The sequence below is a fragment of the Macaca nemestrina genome, chromosome 12 (assembly GCF_043159975.1).
Source record: "Macaca nemestrina isolate mMacNem1 chromosome 12, mMacNem.hap1, whole genome shotgun sequence".
NCBI lineage: Eukaryota > Metazoa > Chordata > Mammalia > Primates > Cercopithecidae > Macaca > Macaca nemestrina.
In genome coordinates this window covers 60,161,103-60,167,443 of record NC_092136.1, presented here as the reverse complement: position 1 = coordinate 60,167,443, position 6,341 = coordinate 60,161,103, and the positions used below count along the sequence as shown (strand labels likewise).

At 38.6% G+C, this 6,341-nt stretch overlaps 1 pseudogene; it reads left to right on the top strand.

Moving 5' to 3' along the window:
* The first annotated feature begins 5,009 nt into the window (after positions 1-5,009).
* Positions 5,010-5,998, top strand: LOC112427866 (olfactory receptor 52E5-like; annotated as a pseudogene).
* Positions 5,999-6,341: the final 343 nt, after the last annotated feature.

Genomic DNA, 6,341 nt, shown 5'->3' with positions numbered 1-6,341 from the left:
TGTCTATTGTTCCCATATTTATGTCCATGTGTTGTTTAGCTTCCATTTATAACTGAGAACATGCAATATTTGATTTTCTTTTCCTGTGTTAATTTGCTTAGAATTATGACGTTTGGCTCCATCTCTATTGCTGCAAAGAATATGATTTCATTCTTTTCATGGCTGCATAGTATTCAATGGTGTATATATGTACCACTTTTTAAAATCCAATCTACCATTGATGGACACCTGGATTAATTCTACTCTTTCATGGAGCAGATTGCCAGCACAGTTTTTGTGGAATCTGAGAAGGGATATTTTGGATGCCTTGGAGCCTATGGTGACAAAGGAAATATCCTCAGATAAAAACTAGAAACAAGCTTTCTGAGAAACTGTTTTGTGACATATGAATTCTTCTCACAGAGTCACACCACTCTTTCACTGAGCAGTTTGCTAACACTGATTTTGCAGAATCTGCAGTGGGATATTCTGGAGCACATTGAGGAGTATGGTGAAAATGGAAATATCATCTGATGAAAAGTAGAAAGAAGCTTTCTCAGAAACTGCTTTGTGAGTGTGAATTCATCTCACAGAGTTACATCACTCTTTCATGGAGCAGTTTGCTAGCACTGTTTTTTGTGGAATCTGAGAAGAGGTATTTTGGATCACATTGAAGCCTATGGTGACAAAGGCAATATAATCAGATAAAGCTAGAAAGAAGCTTTCTGAGAAACTGCTTTATACTGTATGAATTCATCCCTCAGAGTTACACCTTTCTTTTCATGGAGCAGTTTCCTAACACTGTTGTCATGGAATCTGCAATAGAATATTGCGAGCGCGTTGAGTGCTATGGTGAAAAAGGAAATATACTCAGATAAAAACTGGAGAGAAGTCTTCAGAGAAACTGTTTTGTGAGGCATAAATTAATCTCACAGGGTTACACCACTCTTCTATTGAGCAGTTTGCTAACACTGTTTTCGTGGAATCTGCAGTGGGATATTTGGGAAGGCATTGAGGACTATGTTGAAAAAGGAAACATCCTCGGATACAAACTAGAAACAAGCTTTCTGAGAAACTGCTTTGTGCTGTATGAATTCATCTCACAGAGTTACATGGCTCTTTCATGGAGCAGTTTGCTAGCACTGTTCTTGTGGAATATGTGAAGGGATGTTTTGGATCGCTTTGAAGCCTATGGTGACAAAGGAAATAACCTCAGATGAAAACTAGAAAGAAACTTTCTGAGAGACAGCTTTGTGAAGTGTGAATTTATCTCACAGAGTTACACAGTGGTTTTCATTGAGAAGTTTGCTAACATGTGTTTGCGGAATCTGCGATGAAATATACGGGAGCACATTGAGGCCTGTGTTTAAGTAGGAAATATCCTCAGATTAAAAACAGGAAAGAAGCTTTCTGAGAAACTGCTTTGTGATGTGTGAATTCATCTCACAAAGTGAAACCATATTTCATGGAACAGTTTACTAACACTGTTTTCGTTTAATCTGCAATGGGATATTGCAAGTGCATTGAGTACTATGGTGAAAAAGGAAATATCATCGGATAAAAAATGGAGAGAAGACTTCGGAGAAACTGCTGTGTGATGTGTAAATTCATCTCAGAGAGTTACACCTCTCTTTCATTGAGCAGTCTGCTAACACTATTTTAGTGGAATCTGCAATGGGATATTTGGCAGGGCATTGAGGCCAATGGTGAAAAGGGAAATGTCCTCAGATAAAAATTTGAAAGAAGCTTTCTGAGAAACTGCTTTGTGCTGTGTGAATTCATCTCACAAAATTACATCAATCTTTCATGGAGCCGTTTGCTAGCACAGTTTTTGTGGAATCTGAGAAGGGACATTTCTCATCGCTTTGAATCCAATTTTGACAAAGGAAATATCCTCAGATTAAAAACTGGAAACAAGCTTTCTGAGAAACTGCTTTGTGATGTAGGATTTCATCACACAGAGTTACATCACTCTTTCATGGAGCTGTGTGCTAGCACTTCTTTTGGAATCTGAGAAAGGATATTTTTTATTGTTTTGAGGGCCATGATGACAAAGGAAATATCCTCAGATAAAAACTAGAAAAGAGCTTTCTGAGATACGGCTTTGTGATGTGTGAATTCATCCCACAGAGCTACACCATTCTTTTACTGGAGGAGTTTGTTAGCACTGCTTCTGTGGAATCTGAGAAGGGATACTTTGGATTGCATTGAAGCCCATGGTGAAAAAGGAAATAGCGTCAGATAAAAACTAGAAAGAAGCTTTCTGAAAAACTGCTTTGTGATGTGCAAATTCATGTCAAAGAGTTACACTACTCTTTCATGGAGCAAATTGCCAGCACTGTTTTTGTGGAATCTGAGAGGGGATATATTTTGGATGACTTGGAGCCTATGGTGACAAAGGAAATATCCTCAGATAAAAACTAGAAACAGGTTTTCTGAGAAACCGCTTTGTGATATGTGAATTCTTCTCACAGAGTCACACCACTCTTTCACTGAGCAGTTTGCTAACACTGATTTCGCAGAATCTACAGTGGGATATTCTGGAGCGCATTGAGGAGTATGGTGAAAATGGAAATATAATCTGATGAAAAGTAGAAAGAAGCTTTCTCAGAAACTGCTTTGTGAATGTGAATTCATCTCACAGAGTTACATCACTCTTTCATAGAGCAGTTTGCTAGCACTTTTTTTGTGGAATCTGAGAAGGGATATTTTGGATGACTTTGAAGCCTATGGTGACAAAGGCACTATAGTCAGATAAAGCTAGAAGGAAGCTTTCTGAGAAACGACTTTGTGCTGTGTCAATTCATCTCTCAGAGTTACACCTTTCTTTTCATAGAGTGGTTTCCTAACACTGTTGTCATGGAATCTGCAATGGGATATTGTGAGCGCATTGAGTACTATAGTGAAAAAGGAATTAATCTCAGGTAAAAACTGGAGAGAAGCCTTTGGAAAAACTGTTTGTGAGATGTAAATTCATCTCACAGAGTGACACCACTCTTTTATTGAGCAGTTTGCTGTTTTTGCGGAATCTGCAGTGGGATATTTGGGAGGGCATTGGGAGTATGTTGAAAAAGGAAATATCCTCAGATACAAACTAGAAACAAGCTTTCTGAGAAACTGCTTTGTGCTGTGTGAATTCATCTCATGGAGTTACACCACTCTTTCATGGAGCAGTTTGCTAGCACTGTTCTTGTGGAATATGTGAGGGGATATTTTGGATTGCTTTGAAGCCTATAGTGACAAAGGAAATATCCTCAGATAAAAACTAGAAAAAAATTCCAGAACAAAAGTGTGAAATGTCTTTCCATTAGTTTGTGTTATCTGTGATTTATTTCATCAAAGTTTTTTAGTTCTCCTTGTAGAGATCTTTTACCTCCTTGGTTAAATGTATTTCTACATATGTTAGTTTTGTGTGGCTATTTTAAATGGATTTGAGTTCTTGATTTGGTTCTCAGCTTGAAGAATACTGGTATATAGAAATGCTACTGATCTTTGTATGTTGATTTTGTGACACTGACTTTCCTGTAATCAAATCCCATAAGTAGAAAAGATTTCTAATACAACTCAGGAAAACATCATATCATAAAGTATCTTCCCTCCCTTCAGCAGAATCATGACATATCTTGGGAAGCAATTCCACACCATGAAATTGGACAGAATCTGGGAATATACAAACCCCAATACACATACCACTATAATTCCAAAACAGTTCTTTAGGCCTGCATTATAGCCAAGTCACAGGAATATTTTTTCTTTAAGATTAGTAGCACCATATTAGAACTCATTGCATTGAAATGAGCATCAAAGTAACTTAAGCCATGGCACTGCTCTGGATATGGCACTCCCCGAATCTGACAAACCCAATCACTCAATATATTCCATCCATGGCCCAGAGCCTACCACAGAATACACCCTGTAGCAGCAAAGTTTCTAATTAAGTCCTAGTCTCATTTGCACACACCCAAGCACCCCACAGGTCTGTTATGTTGCAGATAGAATAGCACACGGCCAGTTACAACCCAGACTCAACCACAAGGCACACCAGACAGACTCAACTATGACAGTGAACTAGCCTGCTGCCAACTTAAATATATTACTGTCCATCAGTATACCAGGGAAACTATTACAGCATTAATGCAAACTAGACTCTCCCCAGTCTGAGGCAAGTATCTGACCTCAGTATCTTTTAAAAAGATAGAGACAATTACATTGCCACTATCTAGGTGGTATTGTGAAGCGATTGTCCGTTTATATAATGCAAAATGGAGAAGACAGAAAAGAAGATCATAAATCATAAAAGGCTCCACAAAGTATCTGAGAGCATCCAGTGTTTTCTATTCAGGAAAGGAAACATAACATAACATAGTGAGTGAAGGGCCTTTGAAGTTCTAAGAGAGAGCATTGTTTTTCTGGAATTATGCAATAGTTACCTTATGTGTCTAAATTTTAAAATTTTATTGATTATCTCAAATCCAAACACCTACTAACCAATCCTCCAACTTTACTGAGGCTCCTCTCACATAGAATATTCTTAATTTCTCAGATGTACTTTGCAAGAATGTATCATTCCTCTTATCATTTCCTCCTCAATCTCAGTCCAGTGATATTTTACACCCACCCACCCACACACACACACACACACACACACACACACACACTTCATCTTGGCTACTCTTTACATCCTGATTAACAAGTATAATTAGCAATAAGTATATGCTAATTTAATGCCATATGGAAGTTTTTCTTAGAGACTGAAGGGATGAAAAACATGGGAAGTGCAGGATTGCTATATTTTGGAAACTTTCTGCATGGTTTTCTGTGTAAGTGGGGCAAATATTTGAAAGTGAGAGTGTCTTTTTAACTATATTTCATATTCCCTCTTTAGGTCTCTTATGCTGTATTATGGAGTTAAAGAATGGATTTTCTGTTTCTCCAAGAAATAGACACCATACTGTGAAAGACGTTATCGTTTCTCACTGGAAGCAAGAAAACTCATGCAAGAAATGTGTCTGTAGGGGATTGCCACCAATATGCTTCATATAAACAACACGCAGTTTCACCCTTCCACCTTCCTCCTAGTGGGGGTCCCAGGGCTGGAAGGATATGCATGTATGGATTGGCTTCCCCTTCTTTGCAGTGTATCTAATAGCCCTTCTAGGGAATATCACTATCTTGTTTGTGATACAGACTGAACAGAGCCTCCACCAACCCATGTTTTACTTCCTAGCCATGTTGGCCTGCACTGAACTGGGCTTGTCTCAAACAACCATTCCAAGATGCTGGGAATTTTCTGGTTTAATCTTGGAGAGATTGTGTTTGGTGCCTGCATCACACAGATGTATAGCATTCATATATGCACTGGCCTGGAGTCTGTAGTACTGACAGTCATGGCCATAGATCGTTATATTGCCATCTGCAACCCCCTGAGATATAGCATGATCCTTACTAACAAGGTAATAGCCATTCTGGTCATAGTCATCATTGTCAGGACTTTGGTGTTTGTGACTCCATTCGTATTTCTCATCCTGAGATTGCCCTTCTGTAGTGTCCGGATTATCCTTCATACCTATTGTGAACACATGGGCTTGGCAAAGTTAGCTTGTGCCAGTATTAGAGTTAATGTTATATATGAATTGATTGCCTTCTCAGTGGGATACATTGACCTTTCTGTGATTGGATTTTCCTGTGTCCAAATCCTCCGAGCTGTCTTCCATCTCCCATCCTGGCATGCCGGCTTAAGGCACTCAGCACATGTAGCTCTCACGTCTGTGTTATGTTGGTTTTCTACCTGCCAGTCCTCTTTTCCTTCATGATACACTGCTTTGGCCACAACATCCCTCATTACATCCACATTCTTCTGGCCAATATATATGTGGTTTTTCCTCCTGCTCTTAACCCTGTTATCTATGGGGTCAAGACAAAACATATATGAGAGCAGGTGCTTAGGATACTTAATCCTAAAAGCTTTTGGCATTTTGCCCCCAAGTGGATCCTCCACAACAATTCAGTTAGAAGATAATGAAGTCATAACAAAATAAACACTGGAAACTTTTTTTTTTACTACTTCTCTTGCAGCCCCACATGAGCCAATAGCATTATATCCCCTACAACGTCGCGTGATTTCAGTACGGTCCATTGGAAAGTATAGCTCAAAGATTCCAAAACAATCTCTCTGTTTCACCCATTAAAAGTACAAAAAATACCCACATTTAAACCCCACGATACTACAAAATGCTTAAAGAGAGACAAAGGTTTTGTAAAAGTTATTGCCCAGTAATTGTAGATTCTCTGTATTTAATATCCGAAGCTGAAGTTCATGATGATTAAAATGATGTGGTATTTCATCAAAACCAAGCAGGATA